The sequence below is a fragment of the Phyllostomus hastatus genome, unplaced genomic scaffold (assembly GCF_019186645.2).
Source record: "Phyllostomus hastatus isolate PE091 unplaced genomic scaffold, TTU_PhHast_1.1 phas_scaffold_501, whole genome shotgun sequence".
Lineage (NCBI taxonomy): Eukaryota > Metazoa > Chordata > Mammalia > Chiroptera > Phyllostomidae > Phyllostomus > Phyllostomus hastatus.
In genome coordinates this window covers 65,477,438-65,498,159 of record NW_025334033.1, presented here as the reverse complement: position 1 = coordinate 65,498,159, position 20,722 = coordinate 65,477,438, and the positions used below count along the sequence as shown (strand labels likewise).

Below are 20,722 nucleotides of genomic sequence, written 5' to 3'. Positions count from 1 at the left end.
GATGACTGGTTTCTAGCATTTGGCAGCCCAGCATTGAGGTCAAGAGCATGGGCCGGAAGCAAACAGGTGCTTCCCAGTCCCACCTCCTCCTGGCCTCTCTGCATCTCAGTTTTCTTACCTGTGAAATGGGATGCTAAGGGCACCTGTCTCCAACCCCTGCTTCCATCCCCACATGGCCTTCCCTTCTCCCTCTCTTGTCTCTCCAAAGCCCACTGGACTCAGGGTCCGCCTGGGTAACCCAGGAGAATCATATTTTGAGATTCTTAATGTAATTACATCTACAAAGAACCTTTTCCAAAGAAACACCTGCAGAACTCGCACGTGTCCCTTTGAGAGCCACCAGTCAGCAGTGGTTTGAGGGGGCGGACACGGAACTGTGCTGGCCCCTCACACAGTGCAGGGCTCTGCAGGGACCCCAGGCACTTCCTGAATGAACCCGGTAGAAAAGCGTAAGGGACACAGGAGAGACTGTGGGCCTCGGCTCTGGCCTTTGGGGGGGGTGGGGCCCGGTCCTATCCGGATCTCAGGCTTCCCTTTGTAAGATCGGGAAGTTGGGTGCCATTATCTCTAGGGAACACCCTAAAACCAGGCCTGCATGTGCTTCCAGAAAGAGACGGGGCGGCCTCCAGGTGTCGTGGTGAGACACCCTGGGAGCCCCACTCTTCTGGCGGGGACCCGATGTCCTCAGTGGCAGGAAAGGCAGCCCCTGGTCACAGTGTGGAGGGAGGGGAAGGAATGAGTATAAATCCCCACAGGTACCTTGCTAAGGGTTTGATTTAATTTAATATTCCCAATTATATTCATGAAAACAAGCATTATTCCCATCTTACAGCTGCGCAAACTGAGTCCAGTCACTAACAAAGAGCCACCCAGCCAGTGCCTATCTGTCTCCCAAAGCCTGTGCTTAGGGGCGGGGGGCAGGGGGCCTGGCTCTGTCGCATGGGGGCCCCTGCTGCATGTCCTTTGTGCCAGGAGCCATGCTAAGTGCTTTCCTGCTGGATCATGTCATTTATCCTCACAGAACAGGGCAGGTTTATGCCACTACGATGGTCCACATTTTATAAATGAGGGACAGTGGCTTCCGCAGCTTCTGGAACTTACAGAAGCCACAGGTTGGCTGTTGAGCCAAGAAGCCCCCTGAAGCCAGAGCCCAGAGTTTAGCTGTCTGCTCGCCACTCACCGAGCTAGGGGGCTGGGGGGTGACAACAAAAAGCAGGAGTAAGAGGATGCAGCTGGCGCCTCTCTGCACCCCCAGGTGGGTGCTCCTGACAGCAGAGCGTCCCCTGCCAGGCCAGGGCCGGGACAAGATACCACGGTGTCTTCTCTTCTGGTAAGGACACCAGTCATGGTGGGGCAGGGACCCATCCTGCTCCAGTATGACGTCATCTTAACTAATTACATCTGCAACGACCCTGTTTCCAAACAAAGTCGCATCATGAGGGTCCAGGAAGGATATGAAGCGGGGGGAGCACTACTTAACTAAGGTCAAGGCCTCAAAGAGACGATGGAGCCCCTCCTCATGTTTCCAGTGGGCAAACTGAGGCCTGAGAAATCAGGTGACTTCTTCCAGGTCCCAGCATCCAAAAGCAGAGCTGTGTTCAGTGCCAGGATCCTGATGCCGTATACGCTCCAAGGCTCTGTGGGACAATTGAGACCAGAGTCCAGTCCATCGGGCCCACAGCCAGCCTAGGTGCCAGGCTCCTGTGCCCCGCCCACACCTGCACTCCCAACCTAAGGGGGCCTCCGAGGTCAGCCCCCACATCCCCACCATCTCTGCCTTCCCAGGAATCTCTCACTTCCTGCCGCCAGCTGGACCCAGTCGCCGAAGGAGACGAGTTTCGTTGGTTCGTTTTCCCCTTCAAAAAAATAAATTCATAAATGGTCCTTGGCAAGCTGTTTACTACTTGGCTTTAATGGCCTGTTTATTACCTTGAGCCTGCATCTGTTAACACGCCCCCTCGTCATTTTCCCTCATTAACTGTCAATTTGGAGGCCAGTTTTGGCATTAACCATGCCTGCACCTAATGGCTGCGGACAGTTGATTTTATGATCGTGCCTTGTCTTGGAAACGCGAGGCCTGTCGTCAAAGGCGAGGGCTGCAAGCCGAGGGGTCTCGGCGGCAGGGACGCAGGGCTGCTGGCCGGGCAGGCGGGGACTCGGGACTCTGATACTCCAGAGGCATGCGGGCCCTGAGGACGGTCAACTCCTCTTCTGGCTGCTGAGGAAGAGAAGCACATTTAGAAGGGAGTGTGACTTCGGAGAGACACTATAAAGAATCTCTGATCTGCAAAAACTGTGCTCCCGTGAAACGCAGGGAAGAAAATCCCTTTCGGGGAAACAATCCCGACAGACCCAGGCGCTGGCTCTGGGACTGGACTTGTGAAGCTTTCCCTGGTCGCCGTCCACCCTGCACCCAACCAACTCCGTCAGGAGCAGAGGGGACAGGAAGGAACGGCAGGTGGCCCTGTCCCCCAAGGCCTCCCGTACGAGGAGAGAGACGGACGCGGCCGTGGGGACTGACAGGTGAGCACGGGGCAGCTCAGGGCCAGGGAGTGAGCAGAGGCCAGGCCGAGATCCCCTCATGGCCGGGCGGACAGGCTCCGCAGGGGAGCTGATGTGAGCCTGCCAGGCAGAGAGAAGTGCAGATCGCTTCTTGGCCTTTTGGCTAAGGTCAAGGGTAGAGAGAAGCACAGAGACGTGGGGGGTGTTGCAGTGGGGACAACATCACTGGAACGCTTAAAACCCTCCACGGGCAGAGAATGAAGTCCAACCAGTGAGACACGGGGTCACGTCCCTCCACCTGCAACTCCTGCCACCCTCTCCCTGCCACCCCCTGAGTTCCAGCCACACCATCTGTAGTGGGTCTAGTAGTGTCACCCACTCCCCCCACCACCAGAATTCATGTCAACCCAGAACCTCTGAATGTGACCTTCTTCCGAAAGATGGTCTTTGCGGATGTAACTGGTGAAGATGAAGTCATGCTGGAGCAGGGTGGCCCCGGCCCCATGGTGGTGTCCTGATAGGAAGAGGGGAGGACACGGACACATGGGGAAGGAGGCCATGTGACGATGGAGACAGAGGCTGGAGTGACAGAGCTACAGGCCGAGGATGGCGGGCCACCAACAGAAGCCAGGATGCGGCGAGGAAGGGCCCTGCCCTGGGATCTCCAGGGGGACGGCGGGAAGTCTGAGATCTCAGCGGGCTTGCTGACACCTCGATCTCAGACTTCCCGCCTCCAGAGCTGGGAGACGGCACGTTTCTGTTGATTCAAGCCGCCCGGTCTGACGTCCTTTGTCCCGTGGCCCTCGGAGATGGGTACACCCCTTTTCTCCCTGCCTGGGCTCCAGCCCTGCGGGCACACTGCCTCTCCACACCCTCTGAGCATCCTTCGTCATCCGAAGGTCTGGCCAAAGAGCTCCTGGTTTAGGCAGCAAGCTGAACACGCACTTTTAATTTCACTCCTTTCAAAAATCCCCCCAAGTTACAGGAAAGGGATTTTAAGGGTGGAGAAAACCACAGAATGTTGTGTCACGGTGCTAATCTGGCTGGCCTTCCCCTTGGCCTGATGCACGACCTCCATCTTGGGGCCTGCAGAAGGGGTTATTGAGGGCGTCATCCCTAAGACCGCACTTCTGGCCCGGCGAGCCTGGCCTGCTTCACCCCTGCCCTTGGCCACGAGCAGACGGGTGTCCTGCTCTCTCCAGCAGGTCCAGTCCAACGGAGATGCTCATTTCACCCCACGGGAGTGTTCTGCTTTGGTCTGCTCCTGGGCTTGCAAGCAGAAAATACAGGGTTGGCCTGTCCCCAGGTTACACGGTGGCCCCTCCAAATGCCCCACTTGGGTGCCCTCACCCGACTTCCTTTCCAGGGAGCTGGCAGGGGAGCTGAACTGAGCTTGTCCCCAGACACCATGGTCTGCACTCAGCTCTCAGCAAGCACACGGCCCTTCTTTAAACAGCCAGGTTCATGCTGCTTTTCAAAACTAAACAGTATTTTGGAGAGACACCTATGCGGTGGAAAAGCTAACTGTAAGTAGGCTGAAGAATCTTCTGGTGTGGGGAAGGGGTGGGCACAACTCTGAGCCGCGTGGGGGACCTCCAAAGCAGCCCTTCCCAGCTCTAATGCGCGCAGGAGTTACCTGGTTCTGCAGGACCCAAAAAGGCCACAGATGCTGCATTACCAACAAGCCCCCCACCCAGGGAGGCCCACGCTGCGGGTCTGGGGACCATACCCACTACCAGGACTCGGAGTTACTAGGTGATGTTCAATTTCTCAGGGGGATAGGAAGCAGGTATGCGTTTTCTTATCGCTCTTTATTTAAACTAGCCATATACATTTTATGCTCTTTAGTTCATATGCTATGTCTCATAATTGTACAAGAAACCTGCTGAGAGATCACCCCTTAGAAGCCTTCCTTACCCTTCTCAGACCTGGAGAGACACATCCTCTTCTCGTCTCCATTCCGGAAGCACTTCCTCCAGGGACCACACACTCCAACACCTACAGCACAGGTGGCAAACACAGGGCCCGTGGAACAAATCCGGCCCTCCGCCTTGTTTTATCCAGCCCAGCACCTTGCTTCTACCCCAGGCAGCGCCAAGCTCCTTGCCCCTAGTTAAGGGGCATTTGTATAAATTACAAATTATAAATTACATAAAATTTATGTAATTAAAATTTTAATTACTCCGGGGTCCTAAAATTACATTCGGCCCTTTGAAGGCAACTGCGAGGGTGAGGTGACCCCTGGTGAAAATGAGCTCGACACCCCTATAGGGACCAGGCAAGTGGCATTTCCCTCCTGGGGCTGACAGCGATAAAGAGGTAGCTGTCACCTACAGGAATGTGGGCCTCAGACCAGCAGATCTAGCTTTCCAAAAGAAGGTGGATATTCAGATTTTTGGTGTGTAAAATTTGATTCGCCCCCTCCCCAAGACATCTACGGGCTGAAAGGGGTCTTTGTTTTCTGCAGAGCGCTAAGATCGCGGTTGGTCTGCTCGTCCAACCCCGGCACACTGCGCAGCCGGGCGCAGGGCTCCGCCTAATCGGACGGCGCCGGCGCTAACTGCAGTAAGGCCCGCAAGCGCTTCGGCAGCAGCGGCTGGTGTCCGGTGCGGCTCTAAGTACTTCACATGAACTAACTCGTGTAATCCTCACAAATGGTGTGTCGGGCACCGCGTTAAGCCTTTTAAGTATTTTATCTGATGGAACCCTTGCCAACCCGGACCAGGGTGGCTCAGTGGGTTGGGCGTCCTACCGCCACGCGAAAGGTCCCCGGTTTGACTCGCGGTCAGGGCACCTGCCGGGGTTGCGGGTTGGGTCCCCGGTCGGACGCATGAGAGAGGCAAACTATGGATGTTTCTCTCTCACACTAACGTTTCTCTCCCTCTCTTTCTTCCTCTCTCTAAAAATAAGTAAATAAAGCTCTTTTAAAGATATATATTTTATAAAAAGAATCCTTGCCAACATGCTCGGAGGCAGCGGTCACCCGCTTTGACAGGCAAGACCCGCTGAGTGCCCGCGCAGTCCCTGGCCGAGGTTCCGAGGCCGACAGGCAGCAGGCTTGCGCCGGGCCCGTCCCTCCCAGGACACATTAGCAACTGTGGCACCAAGCTACCCGCAACCACTGCACCGAGAGGACACACGGGCCCACAGGAAATGTACGATTCCTGCTGACGAAAGCCCGTGACCTTGGGCAAGGTACGCAACCTCGCTCCGGCTTCAGTTTCCTCGTCGGCAAAATGGGCTTAACAAGAGCGGCGTCTGGTTCTAGGGGTAGAATGAGGATTAGATTGGGGAAAGTGTACCACATAGTTCGCACAGAGCCTGGGCACCGTGCTGGCCGCACTGCAGCAAGCTTCATTACCGTGACAATTTACTGGACTGGTGTTCATTTTTACAACCACTGTGGCCTGTAACTCCAGAGTGGTGCCTTCCGTCCATGATTGCTAGCGTGGCTGTGTGTGTGGTGATGTGTTTACCTGCATCCCCGTTTGGGGCTTGGAAATCCAAACATGTTGGAAAACTATTGGGTTAGTGTTGATAGAAAGAGGAAAAGGAAAAATGTGGGAGGGGGAGAGAAGAAATGGAGGAGGTGGGAGGAAGGAACTGCGGCCTCGGCCTAGAGCTGTGGCATCAAGCTTTCCAAGGGAGAAAGGGCCAGGGAACCTGGCTGAGGTTCTGCGGTGAGCCAGGCCTCAGGCTACCCAAGTGACACCAGTCATATCTCTTGGGAGGACGGGGTTGCCACCCCTCTTAGAGGACAGGAACCTGAAGCTTAGTGTCCCCAACCTGCCCAAGGTCACCCTGCTTGTCCCAGAACTTAATGCCCATGTGTCTGGCCATCTCAGCTGGCATCCTGGCATTGCCTGGAGACTTCATGGTGCTCCTTTGTCCTTGGTCTTTAAGAGCTTCTAACTCACAACAGGATCAAGCTAGTAGCTCCGCACCGGAAAGGGGTCCCGCCTCACCATTGATAAAAGGATTTTGTTTTCAAAATCTTTTAGCTTTATGTTAATCCCAAAGGAATCTAGAAAGGAGAAGAGCAGGATTCCTATTTCCCCATTTATAAAACACTTTTGCTTGTGTCCAGCAACACCCTCAGCATTCTGGACTCCCGTTATCGGCAGCCCCTCATTATCGCAGCCCCTCGTTATCGGCAGCCCCTCGGCAATGCGTGCTCAGCATTCCGTGCTCTTGCTATCGGCAGCCCCCGGCAATTTGAATTTGCTGCCTGCATTCCAAGCTTCCTCAATGCAATACGACCCGTTTCTCCAAGAAAGAGGGCTCTTGTCCAGTGTATTTCTTTAGGTTTCACCTAGCACAAAACTCAGAGACCACCAAAAAGCACCAGAAATGACACTCAGTTTATGTTCTGGGGGATGGACGGGAGGACCCCTCTCTACTATCGAAATTGTAGGTTGTTTGTTTTTTTTCTTGTTGCATTACAGGAACGGTTTACTGTCCTGGATATAATCCTTGGTCTGGGAAAGCACTGAATTGTCTCATCCAATTTGTGGTTTGTTTGTTGAAGGTGAATTTGGACAACTTTTTAAAAATTTTACTTGTCGTATTTACTCATCTTTGCCATGATTATCCTTTTTGAGTGTGGTTTCCAACAGGCTCCCTTATTTGGGGGTCATAAAGACATCCTCCCACATTTTCTTCTAAAAAGGCTTTAAACCAAGCCTTTTCTCTTCCATACTTAACTTATCTGGATCTAGATTGTGCAAGTGACAGGGTCAGGTAAGGATCCACTTTTGTTTTTGGCCCGGAGGGTAACCAGCGGTTCTCGCGCCGACCCGTCCGAGGACCAGTTCCCCCCTCTTCTCTGGGGACTAGAAAGCTGCTTCGGTCCATGACCTGTTACCAGCTGCGCTGGGGCTCACTTCTGAGCTTCTGAGTGCGCCTCAGTGGTCACTTTCTCGGTGCCAGTAGTGCGCCGCCATAGTCCCCACAGCTCTGCAATCCATCTCAACATCTCCTGGGCGAGTTGCCCCGCTTCATGCTTCTCCGGGAATGCCTTGGCTTGTCTGGGGCCTTTGTTCTTCCTTATAAATCTTAGAATCAGCTTGTTCAGATTCTTGAAAAATCCAGTGGGGATTTTGGTTGGAATTCTATTAAGTATGGCTCAATTTGGGGAGATTTGAGACTTTCAACATATCAAGTCTTTCGAGTTATGAAATAAGAAATATTTCTCCATGTAGTTATGACTCCTTTAATGATTTTCTCTAACATTATGTAATTTGCTCTATAAAAGTCTTCCACATCTAAAAAAAAATATCCTCAGATGACTCATACCTCTTTTCCTGGTGCTAGTATAAATGGTATCATTTTTGAAAGTACATTTTCTAATTGCATATTGCTGGTATATAGAAATGCAATTAAGTTTTTTATTATTGATTTTATATCTAGGTACTTTGCTAAACTCTCATTAATCTTAAGAATTTGTAGACTCTTTAAAAAACTTTATATTATTATGTTTTTATTTTATTAAATTGATTGGGGTACATTTGTTAATAGGGTCATCTAGGTTTCAAGTATATATTCCGTGATACGCGATCTGGAATCAGGCTACAGCTGTCGCCAGCCGAGGGCCTCCTCGTCCTTCCGGGGAATGGGCGGCAGCGACATGCGCTTCGGAGCGGGAGTGGCCTACTGCGCGCCCAGCATCCGCACAGGCTCCGGCCGCCGCGGCGTGTCGTTGTCCGCCCACTTCATGCCCTTGTCTTCCTCTGGGGGCCATGACAGCGGCTATGTGGGCACCCTGGTCGAGTCCGACAGGCTTCCGCTGGGTAACAGGAAGTTGACCGTGCAGAACCTTGCCTCCCACCTGGAGAAGGTGCTTACCCTGGAGGCGGCCAACAGCAACCTGGACGTGAAGATCCGTGACGGGTACCAGAAGCAGGGGCCCAGGTCCACCCACCACGACACTGCCACTACTACCAGACCATTGGGGAGCTGCGGGACACGATTCCTGGTGCCATTGTCGAGAACTCCAAGGTCGTCCTGCAGATCGACAGTGCCCATCAGGCTGCGGAGGAGTCCCGAAGGGAGTTTGGGACGGAGCAGGCCGTGCACAAGAGCGCGGAGGCCGACATCGACGGCCTGCGCAGGGTGCTGGACGAGCCGACCCCGGCCAGAGCAATTGTGGGCATGCACACTGAGGCCTGAAGGAAGAGCGGGCCCACCTGGCAAAGACCCACGAGGACGAAATCCGTGTCCCGAGGGGCCAGGTGGGTGCTCAACGGTGGAGGTGGATTCTGCTCCCGGCATTGACCTAGCCAACATCCTGAGCGGCAGAATAAGCCGATATGAGGTCTGAGGTCATGGCTGAGAAGAAACCGGAAGGATACTGAAGGCCAGTTCATCATCCGGGTGGAAGAGTTGAATCGGGAGGTGGCTGGCCACGTGGAGCAACCGCAGACCGGCAAAACTGACGTCACTGACCTGCGCCACAGCATCCGGGGTCTGGAGATCTAGCTGCAGGGTCTCCTAAGCCCGAAAGTGACCTTGTAAGGCACGCTGGCAGAAAGGGGGCCGCGCTTTGGGGCCCAGCTGGCACAGATCCAGACGCTGATCGCTGATCAGCAGTACCGAAGCCCAGCGGACTCAGGTGCGTGCCAACATGGAGCGGCAGAACCTGGAGTACCAGCAGCGCACGGGCACCAAGACACAAGACGCGGCTGGAGCAGGACATGGCCATCTACCGCAGCCCGCTCGGTAGGAATCGAAAGGTTTAAGTTCCATTATTTGCTGGCGCTCTAGTTTTGATCCCTTTGTGTTCTTAATATTGTTTTTTGTCTGTGTGTGCTGTTTTTATCGTTCTTACCAGAAGTTTGTCTATTTTACTAATCTTTTCAAAGAACCAACATGTAACCTTGTGGATATACTCTGTTAGACCTTTTTTCCCTATTCCATTAATTTATTAATGTTCTCTTTTTTTTATAAAATGTGAGAAGCGTTAAATATTCTTTATTTGATATTATACATAAACCACACTAAAATGCCTTTCAGTGAGTTAAAGGCAACAGTTCAGATACAGGATATATTTTTTTTAATTGGCATAGTTAGGACCAAAAAGATAAAATGGACACTGCCAGCTTTTCTTCAGCCCTTGCCTTTCAACAGGCTAATGGACACAATTTGAAACACAAGCAAGTCTTGCTTTTCTAATAAACAGTGAGGGGATTTTCTCAGTGTTTAAAATGTTCATATTAGCAGTTACATAAATCTAAATAAAAAACCAATCCCCTACAGGTTTTGAGACAGCCTTCACCATCTCTGTGAAAAGGTGATATTACCAACTGAGTCCAATCCTATTTTTAGAAGGGGAACATAGTGATAGCAGTTGCTGAACCGAAATTACCATCCAAGTTCAAGCTGATTGTAATCATTTAACCACAAGCCAATATTATTTAAATCAGAACTGCCCCAAAGAAATGCTCTATCAGCCATTCATGATCTGAATTCTGGGATATGAGATCAATTTAAATACGGTAGACATAAAAAAGTCACAAGACATTTGTAATATCATTAAAGTAACAAGGCATTTTCAGTATCATTTCTTACTTTAAAATGCATATTATTATTTTTATTTCACTCATGAGTTATTTTAAAGTGTACTTTTAAATTTTAAACATAGAAGATTACTGAAATTTGTCTTTCCATTATCTAGTTCTATTTTCTTGATGCCATTAGAATCAGAGGGTTATGATATCTGTGTGATAATGATTATTTTCAATATAATGTCAAATGACTTGTGGCTAAATAAAGTCTCTACATCTCAACCGTGTTTTCTGACCACAATGCAATTGAGTTAAAAATCCACTTTTATAAATGGTAAGAAGTCTTCAAACACAAGTTTCCACATTCCTTGAGGAGAATGAGCATCATTTGTTGTTTGTTAAATCAGACCTCAAATCTTCTGTGTCTTTGCTAATATTCCGTCTGTTTGACTTACCAATAATTAACAAAAGTGTGTTGAAATTTCCTATTATGGTAGATTGGTTTATTTCTCCCTGTACTTATTTTCAATCTTTGTTTTATATATTTGAGGCTTCATAAAATGGGTGTGTAAGCTTACAACTATCATGTCTTACTGGCAGATTGAATTATTATTATTATATGTTGACCCTCTTCATAACATTGCATATTTTAAACATTATTTTACTTGCTGTTCATTATTTGTCTCATGTATTCCTTATCTTCCTTTTTCTTACAGCCTTTCTGTTTTTAGTTTCAACTGTTTCTAGTAATTAATACGCCACTAAATTTTTTAAAAGTTACCATCTTTGTCTTTTAGCTGGTAGGTTTAGTCCACTTAAATTTATTGTGATTATTGAAAAAACTGGACTTTGTTCACATCATTTGAACTTGCTTTTTCTCAATGCTTATTTTTTCTTGTCTTATCAGTTATTTAGAGAATCCAGGGCTCAACATAGCTGTCTCAGACTCAGCCGCCCCACCCTTCCAAGAGCCCACCCAATCTGGTTCCTCACTGACCGCAGGACAATCCTATCTCACTGTTATTTCTACGTTATCTCCTCACCCTACACCACCCTGGCTCTGCTTTCAGCTTTCTGACATTGTTTGTTTGTTTATCTCATGGATTATGTATTTACCCTTAAGAGTTTCCTGATTTCTAATACCCATCATTAGCCAGGATTGGATTGTGATAAGGGAGCGCCTTAGTGTGCCTCGAGCACCGTAACGCCCAGCTGGCTCACTTGACAGTCTTCCCTACACTTTCTGAGAAGTTATGGGGCCACAGAGGTAAACAGAACATCTGAACCTCCCCGTGGGCACCACGGGGTGCCAACCGGATTAGCCCAGCACATGGGCCCGTGGGCGTGCGTGGCTATTTCCCCAAAGGCTGTGGCTAACCGATGGGTTGAAGGAAATGCATGTTCTTTCCTTCGTGTTCCTTCCTAGTGTCTTTTTTATTACACGTTATTTTGATCAATCAATATTCACCATGCGTAAAACTATTAGGGTATGAGGACCATGAAGATTTTAGGGGTTCTCAACATCCACTAAATGCAAACAGTGCTTATTCACACACGCTGGGCGTGTGAGTTATACTTATTATCTTCTATTCCTCCTTTCCTGTGCTTCTTGAGTTCCTGCTGTGAAGATGTATTAGTTCTATGATTACAGGGAAAATGATTTACAAATGAGTCCTCAAACTTCAAAGAGTTGGGGACCACTACTTGAGATGATTATTTTGAGCATTCGGGGGGAAAAAAGCAAATCCAAAGGCTGACAAGGCCAGGACGAGAATGAGGAGGCAGCCAGGTGGGTTTCCACAGGCTGGACGGCAAAGGCCAGAGTAAACGGGGGCAAACAGTGGTCCGCTCCAGCCAGTTACTGCCCCATGAAACTGTAGGCCTGGTGTTACCACATCTTTGGGTTGAGTGAACATAGATATCTACATTTGTTATTGGAACTCTTCAGGGATTTTTAAATGCTGGCAACTCATTGTTAAACGTGTTTGAACATGGTACAGTTCAAATCAGCCATCCCCATAGCCTGGGTGTGGCCCTTGGTGGCCCCTCACGTCCTCTGCCGTAGGGTCACTCCTCCTTAGCTCTCACCCCCACGCACACAGTGTGCAGTCAGTCAGAGGATCAAGTCCAGCCCTGAAATATTTCTGAAATAGGATGACACCCAAAAACCTGCACCTTCTGTTCAGATTTTGGGCAGCCTCTCCATCCATCCAAGTTTTAATGACATGGAAAGTCACCCAATTTGTCCATCCTTCCATCCTTCCCCTCGTGTGTTCCTTCCTTCAGACAACAGCTATCTTTTAGACGCCTAGGAGATGACCCCTACTGTCCAAAAAGGAGGAGGGAGAAACAGGGTACAAGACTGTCCCCGCTCTTGGTCCGTGTGACATTCTAAGGAAGGAAATAGACAGTTGCACCCCATAAGATGATTTCGGGTGACAGAAGGTGGGAGTTGAAGACAGGATAACACCTCGGAGGGGTGGGAAGGAGGAGGACGAGGCGGTGTTTGAATGGGAAAACCACCTCGCTAGGAAAGGGGCAGCCGCACGAGCCCGGAGACTGGGCTTCCGCTTCTAGGCACCCGCCGAGAACAGCAAGTGCCAAGGCCTAGTCTAGACAAGGATGGAATGATCTGGATGTATTAGAGGGAATTTGTGAATCCTCTCCCTCAGTACCCCACAATCAGCCCTCTTCCCTCACTCCCGTTGTTGAGCACTCTGGCTATCTCTGAAAATAAACTCAGGCGGAGAGCCCAGCCTGATTCTCGGCCCTGGGGCTGATTTCCAGGAATCTGGTTTCCATGGAGAAGACAGGGCTGCTTCTCATTCTTCCGCCCCCAGCGAATTCCTCTTTGATCATCATCCATCTTATCCTGAGACGGGACCCTCCTGTGCTAAAGAGCCTCCTTCCCGCCCCTGCCCAGCAGAACCATTCCACTCCTTTTTAATGCCATTTGATAACACTCCAGACCTCTTTAATACCTCCACACGCCCCTCTCCGTGCACCTGCCTTCCAGCTTCAGCCACGCCCTACCTTCCCCCAACCCCGTCTTTTCAGCCTCGTCCGGACCCCAAACTCCCCAGCCCTTTCCTGACAGTTGACCCTCACGTGGTGGTTTTTCCTCTCAGAAATGCCATCCGCCTGTCTTTTCCTCTTGTGCAAGACACGGCTCGCCCTTCCTGGCCACTGGGTCCACACGATGGTCCCGGTACTGTACATGGCCTCCCACCTTTTTCACCGTGGCCTTTGTCTCATGGTCCCTGGTAGCCCTTCCCTGCCTCCCACATCTCCGGGTTCCTTGCCCGGCTCACTTTCCAGCTCTTCTATGCTTGCTTCGGCCTCTCGTGCAAGCGCTACTTCCTGTCACACTTCAGGCACAACTATTTGGTACAGCAAATGCTTGCAGGGTGAAGGACTGTCGAAGAATTGAGTCCCTAAGCCAACCCAGTCACTCGGAAAGGCCCACCTCTGAGCTGGGGGTCATCGCATTGTCCAGGCGACCTCAGAGGATGCCGGTTCTGCCCAGCCTCTTTGAGACGCGTTTATCACCATTACAGCACCGTCGGAATCTCGCTCAGTGGCGTGTTTGGTATGCATAGAAACGCTTGTATGAGTGCGTCAGCTGTGTGGGTGAATTACAGGGAGGGTGAATGCAGGAATGAACACACACTCCATAAAGCACTTTACACAGATCAGTTGACTTTCATCTTCAGAACAACCTTGAGAGATACTTTCCCAGGTCAAATCCCATTTTACAGTTTAGGAAACATCAAGGCATTAAGAGATTAAATTGTTTGCCCAAAGTTCCCAAAACTAAGAAGTGGCAAGGCAGGCATTTGAACCCACCACTTGTTTCGTGGTTACAATCCTGTGCTAGCGAATGTCATGGCCACCAGCAACAGGCAGCTCCTGAAGACCTGACTTGTGGCTGGTCCGAGTTAAAATGTGCTGTAAAGGTAAAATACATCCCAGATTTCAAAGATGTAGTTAAAATTTTTTTTTAAAAGAATGAAAATACCTCATTGAAGGTTTTCATATTGGGTACATACTGACATAGTCTATTTGAGATATATGAGGTTAAATCAAATACAGTATCAAAATTAAGCTGACCTGTCCCTTCTTACATTTTCAGTGTGGCTACTAGAAAAATTAAAGCTGCTCTGTGCCTCGCGTGCTCTTTCTGTCGGACCGTGCGGTCTAAGGCCCGAGCTGCTGCACGCCACTGCGCCCCGGCCAGCCCCTGCGTCATGCACACCCCGATGCATGCCGGGACTGCTGGCCCTCCTCCTCCCCACGCACCGCGAGTACCCAGCCTCAGCCTACCCCAGTCCCAGGGCAAGTGCAGGTCAATCACCTGTTGTTCACGGGTAATGACCCTGGAGACGCCTCCTAGGTGGGGTTCAGGGTCTGAAGTCAGGATGTAAGGCAAAACGCACCCTAGGTGAAGTTATCCAGGAAAACCCTCAGCCCCGGGATGAGGTAGCGTGTCCTTGGTTTCGTCCGTGACAACATGCACGTGTTTGTGTAGGACAGACCCAGTAACGTGCAGTAGATAACAGTACATGGTAAAACATAAGTTTACATAATTTTCCTACCTCTCGTTGTTACCTTGATGAACCGTTTGAGAGTAAATTACAGGTATCATGACATTTTAATCCTCATAATTTCGGTATGTATTTCTTTTTAAAAATTTTTATTGTTACTCTATTACAATTGTGTTACAATACGTATTACAGTTACAAGTTGTCCAAGTTTTTCCCCCTTTGCCCTCCCTCTCCCAGCCCACCCGCACCACACACCCCCCACCCTGCTCCCAAAGTCAGTCCCCACCCTGTCGTCCAAGTGCAAAGGTCATTCATACACATTCTTGGACTAGTCCTGTCCCCTTCTTGCCACCATTACTCCCCTCCCCTCTGGTCACCTGTCAGTCTGTATTGCTTAACAAGGTCATTCTCTAACGTAATGGTTACAATTCTGAAAATCGGGAAAGTTAACATTTTAAAAATACTGTTATCTAATATGTATTCTGCATTCAAACCCCCGCTAAACGTCTTTCTGGCAACCTCCCCGATCTAGGATGCACAGCAGGATCTCACATTGCGTTTAGTGGTCGCGGGTCATCCTTGGCCTCCTCTGGCCTGGGACACCACCTTGGCCATCCTTGACCTTCCGTGACATTAGAGTACTTTTGAAGAGCACAGTGTAGCTGTTTTGCAGAGTCCTCCACCATCTGAATTTGCTGACCAAGTCCTGGTTTTTATCATGAATTCACGTTTCAAGAGCTTTGCAAATGTGCAACATAAATGACGCTGCCCCCTCCCCCCTGCGTCCCCTGGAGGGGGTTGGGGTGGCGGCCCGTCCAGTCCCGGTGAGGGAACAGGGAGCCCTGACCGAGGCGAGGCTCGCCCGATTTTTCCCATTTCATTAGGAGGAATCCGGGGGTCTCCTTTCGTCATCAGCACGAGGCTTTGCGTCTGTACAAATGTCACATTTCCCAACAATTTTTACCCAGCGGTTTTAACATTCATGGGTGATTCCTGCCCTGAATCCCTTTGTATTAGGATGGTTGCACATTATTTTTAAAGATGTGAGAGAGAGTGAGTGAGGGGAACACGAGTGAAGGGCTATATTGGCGTTAGCAGGGACCCCCAAACCCCCGGCACCAGGCCGGCCCAGAAAGTGAGTGGCAGGAGAGCGGCTCCCGTCCCGCCCGTCCCCGCCCCGCCCCCGGCCCCGCCCGCCGCATACCACCACACCCGTCTCTGGAAAAAACGGTCCCTGGTTCCCAAAAGGTTGTGCTGCTTTAGATAAAGTCCTATCTTAAAAGGTACTTACTTTTTAGAGGAAATCAAGTTAATGAGACGTCATTGCCTCAGGCAGTTTCCTCTGGCCCGGCCCCGCCCCCGAGGCACGTGGGCACTGCCCCCCCCCCACCCCCCCCCCCCACACCATGCCTCCTCTCCTGAAATAATAGCTTGGTCCTAGGCTGGCTGTGAGGATTGGATGGGGCCGGGCACATAATAATCACTCAATAAACGTCAGCTAGTTGTGTTTGCACCGCACTTACCAGCAAATCGACCTTCTCTCCCCCACTTGGCAGTGGGAGGCAGGATCTCTGATGTAGGTAGAAAGAGAGAGAAATAGGATGTTTAAAAGGTAAAATGTAGCCTGAATTGGTATGAGAAGCATCAGCACAAATGCATGATATATTTTATCTCTTTCAAAAAATTGTATTTTTTAACTCTGCTTACTTGAGACCTACTGAAAAGGTCTAGAAACAATATCCAACCAAAATAAATGAGCATCCCCAGTATCCAGATTATGGTCTCCAAATACTATTTCTCACTTTAAAAAAAAAAAATCAGGAATGGTGTACTCTAGGTCTTGGGCAAAAGAATGGGCGAGAGGGCTCTGGAACATCTTGTCATCTAAGACTCAGGAGCAAATCGGCCAAGGTCCCCACCCACCAAAGACGGGAAAATGTATCAGTAGGAAATTATTTCGGTCTAGTGAGACACAAAATAAATTTAAATGCATGAACTCTTGGTACTCAGAAGAAGAAAATATAATGCACTGGTCACCCTTGGAGTTCACTGGAGAGCCAGCTTACTAGTTTGAATACTGGTAAATGAAGGTGATGAATAAACATATAAATATGCGACGCTGACAGCAACGCAGGAGGCGCAGCCACATGGGAAATGATTTCTAGCACTGCCAGGGAAGTGAGAAGAACCCACAGAATGAGAGAAGTATTTACATATCTGATAAGAGAACTGTGTCCAGAATATACAGAGAATTTTTACAAGTCAACGATAAAAACACAAACAACCCAATTTAAAAAATGGGCAAAGCATTTGAATAGATATTTCTCCAAAGAAGATACACAAACGGCCACTCAGGATACAAAAAAATGCCCACCGGCATTAGTCATTAGGAAAACACAAATCAAAACTATAGTAAGATACTACTATATACCACTAGAATAGCTACAATGAACAAAGACGGACAATAATAATATACTGGCAAGGAGGTGAAGCAACCGGGAGCTTCGTACACTGCTGGCGAGTCTGCGAAACGCCGTGGCCATCCTGGACACGGCCTGGCAGCCAGTTCCATACATGGTTAAACAGGGAGGCACCTTAGACCCAGCAATGCCGCTCCTGGGTATGCACCCAAGAGGAATGAAAACACATATCCACACAACAACTTGCACACAGACGTTCATGGCAGCATTAGTGACGACCGCCAAAAGAAGCAAAACACTCGTATGTCCACCAACTGATGGATACACAAAATGGGGTCTGTCCACGCAATGGACTATTCCTCCTTAAAGCAGAATGAGGTGCTGACAGGTAACACATCATGGATGAGCCCTGAAAACATGGCAAGAAGCCAGGCACGAAGGTCTTACAGTGTATGATTCCACTTACAGGACATGTCCGGAGGAGGCAGACCCGTAGGCATGGACAGCAGGTTCGTGATGGTTGAGGGTGGGAACGGGGGGGTGGGCGGGGTTTCTGTGCCGGAGGGTGGCGCGTCTGAGAGTGGGCATGCGCATCGCTGCCCAGTCTTGCGACTTCACTAGAAACCAGCCAAGTGCACAATTTAAAAGGATAACCTTTATGGGAAGTGAATTGTATTTAATAAAGCTAGTTTTTTTTTTAATTTGCCTTTAGAGCTGCCACCAAGGACACTATTAAAAAAGTGACCTTGAATAACCCCCTCAAGTGCTCTGTGCCTCAGTTTCCTCATATATAAATTAAAGTAGTGATCATAATAGCTAGCTCGGAGAGCCAGTATGAGGATTAAATGAAAATATGAACGTAAGACGTTTGGCAGATGCTCACTCACGGTGAGTGCCTAATAAACAGGGGCTTTTTCTAACACCGTGGTTCGTATCAGACCCCCAGCGCTGTGCTGGGGCCCAGGGCCCAGTGGGGAGGGAGGCGCGGGGAAGACCAGCTCCTTCTCTGCAGAATCTCACAGGAGCAGGATGAGAACTATCAATTCGGGGAGCAGGGAATCCCATGGGACACGTGCTGGAGCCATGATGGGAGCCCAGGGCACCGTGGAGGCGGGGCATGGCGGCCCCTCCGAGCAGACCCAGGGGCGTGCTGTGCGTCAGGCGGGGACTGGTGTCTGGAGAACAGCAGCATACTGTGTATTTCTTTTAACTACGGGTGTCAGTTGTCCAGGCTAAGAGGCACCATTATTCTACATATATAAAGAAAGATAAAAGTGCTCCCAATGTAATGACAGCTCACCATGAAACCCTAACTTCATACACGTGTTGAATAAAATGCAATAATAAATAGGTGCATCTCAGAATTGAGGAAAAGATCGTAAATGTCAAGCACTTCATCCGAGTTGACTCGGACCTGCAACAATTCTGGGGTCTGTTCAGTCCTTACAGCCAATCCAAACCAAGTCTAAGGTTCATCCAGCTCCCGTGGTGGCCCCTGCCCCGCACCCTTATCTGCCCTGGCTCTGGACCTCAGCCTGACCCTAAAAGCAGCCCCATCCTTAGCACCAGCAGCAGTCCTAACTCGACCTCAGCTCCAGCAGGCGCATTTTGATTCCCGTGCTAGAGGAGGCCATAATGACATCCAGCACGGTGACCGGAGTCCATAGCGTTGTCAGCTGCCAATAGAGTAAACCTTAAATGTTCTCCTCATAAGGGCACATATTTCCAGCGCATTCTTCCATGGCTGGAGGCAGCCCGGCAAGGCCAGACTCCCAGCTCTGAGCAGCTGGCCTGGTTGTCAGTCCATCTGCCCCAGGTGGATGCCCCGGGGCTGCCACAGCCCTCCTCCCGAGGGGATTGGGATAATCAGATTTGGCCACCTCCCACGCCCGTGCTCAATCCCACCTCTCCGCAACGCTCCACCTGGTCCCAGGTACAGCCGGGAGGAAGGGGCTGCGGTGGAGATTCCGAAATCCTGCAGGGCCCCCGCCACCAACACCCTGAGGCAGTGTGCAAAGTACTGCCACGTCTCCTGTCTCAGCTGGTCTCAGCAGCACCCCTGGGAGGCAGAAGGATCTAGAAGGCAGCCAGGCAGCTACCTGCATCTGCTCAAGAGCCAGGCACCTGTTTCCAATCCTGGGTCCCCTTGCTCACAATCTCTCTCTCTCTCCCCCTTTTTAAAGATTTTATTTATTTATTTGTTTGTTTGTTTGTTTGTTTATTTATTTTTAGAAAAAGGGGAAGGGAGGGAGAGAGAAAAACATCAATGTGTGGTTGCCTCTCATGCACCCCCATCCAGGAACCTGGCCAGCAACCTAAGCAGGTGCCCTGACTGGGAATCAAACTGATGACCCTTTGGTTCACAGGCCAGCACTCAACCCACTGAGCCACACCAGCCAGGGTCTGCTCACCATATCTCTTAGTGAGCTCTACCTCAGCATCCACTGCGCACCACACTGAGGCCGCACGTGTGTCTGTGCATACGTGTGCCACTTAGCACCTCTGTTCTCAGGCAGTGAGACTTTTAGGCTTCTGCAGTCAGAGAGTGATTTTGTGTGTACAGGGTGGGGCAAGAGTAGGTTTACAGTTGTTCCTATGGAAAATCAACAATAAATAATAATAAGAGAATGAACTCTTTGTTTTGCGTACTCACAACTGTAAATCTGCTTCTGCCCCACCCTGCATGTATCACTCTCTCGTGCTCACATAAAAAACAAAAAACACACGCAGTATGAATTTTCCTCCTCCGGCGTCAGAGTCTGACTTCTGGGAATCCGGCCCCTGGGTTCCCACGGAGCCTCAGCTGCTGGGCCGCCACACATGCTGAAACCATTCACAACAAACTCCTCTCGTCCTCACAGTGTATATGGGCTGGACTACAGTTAACCCCAATTTACAGATGCAAAAACTGAGGGCCAGCCAGAGGCTGAAAAACTTGCCCAAGCAAACTGATACAGACAAGAGTCTTGCCTACACCAAAGCCCTGGCTGAAAATTTCCTCCTTGCCTAGCTGGGGGCTGAGCAAATAGAATGAGGCTTTGGGCAGGTCCGGGTTTGCATAATGCTCCTGCTTCCTTCTTACAACCTGGGGAACCTCTTGTTTAATCGCTGAGGAGCACTTTTCCTCCTGTGCAAATGGGGATAATAATGCTAATTATAGGGACTTTAAAGTGTATTAAAGATAAGGAAATACTATTGAGATTCTCTTTATCTTTCCCATTCAACTGGGGACCTAGATTAATTTTGTGAGCCCAGTTGAGTTTCCATACAATGACTTGAGTCACAGAAGTGTTCAAAGCCTTGGAAAATGCTACATCCGGACCCCCAGGCTGCCTCCGCAGGCCAAAGTTCAGACCAGCCCACATGGGGTGCAGGTAGGTATCTTGCTGTCCCTAGAACGTTCTTATCGGCGGAATCCCTTTTGTGCGCTGGAGTCTTGCAACAATACCCCAGCAAGCTGTCCGACATGGACGAATCCTCAGACCCAGAGACCCTGGAAACTGCTCTGTCACCCCAAAGAACCAGCTCTGAGTGGGTGAACCCGGGGTGTGAGCTCAGGTTTGTCTCAGGAGAATGGCTGGTCCAAAACCTCGAGGCTAATACTCCCCAAGACTGTCAACACAGACGAAGCAGGCTCACTGGGAAAAAAAAAAAAGCCTGGCAGGATATACGAATATGCATATGGAAAAATCAAACTTGTGTCTGCATTGGAGTTACGAGTCCACGTGACTCCCGATAACTTTGCACTATGACA

General features: G+C 50.0%; 1 pseudogene; it reads left to right on the top strand.

Moving 5' to 3' along the window:
* Nucleotides 1–3,068: 3,068 nt before the first annotated feature.
* LOC123807917 overlaps nucleotides 3,069–20,722 on the top strand; it is a 28,363-nt pseudogene continuing 10,709 nt past the window's right edge.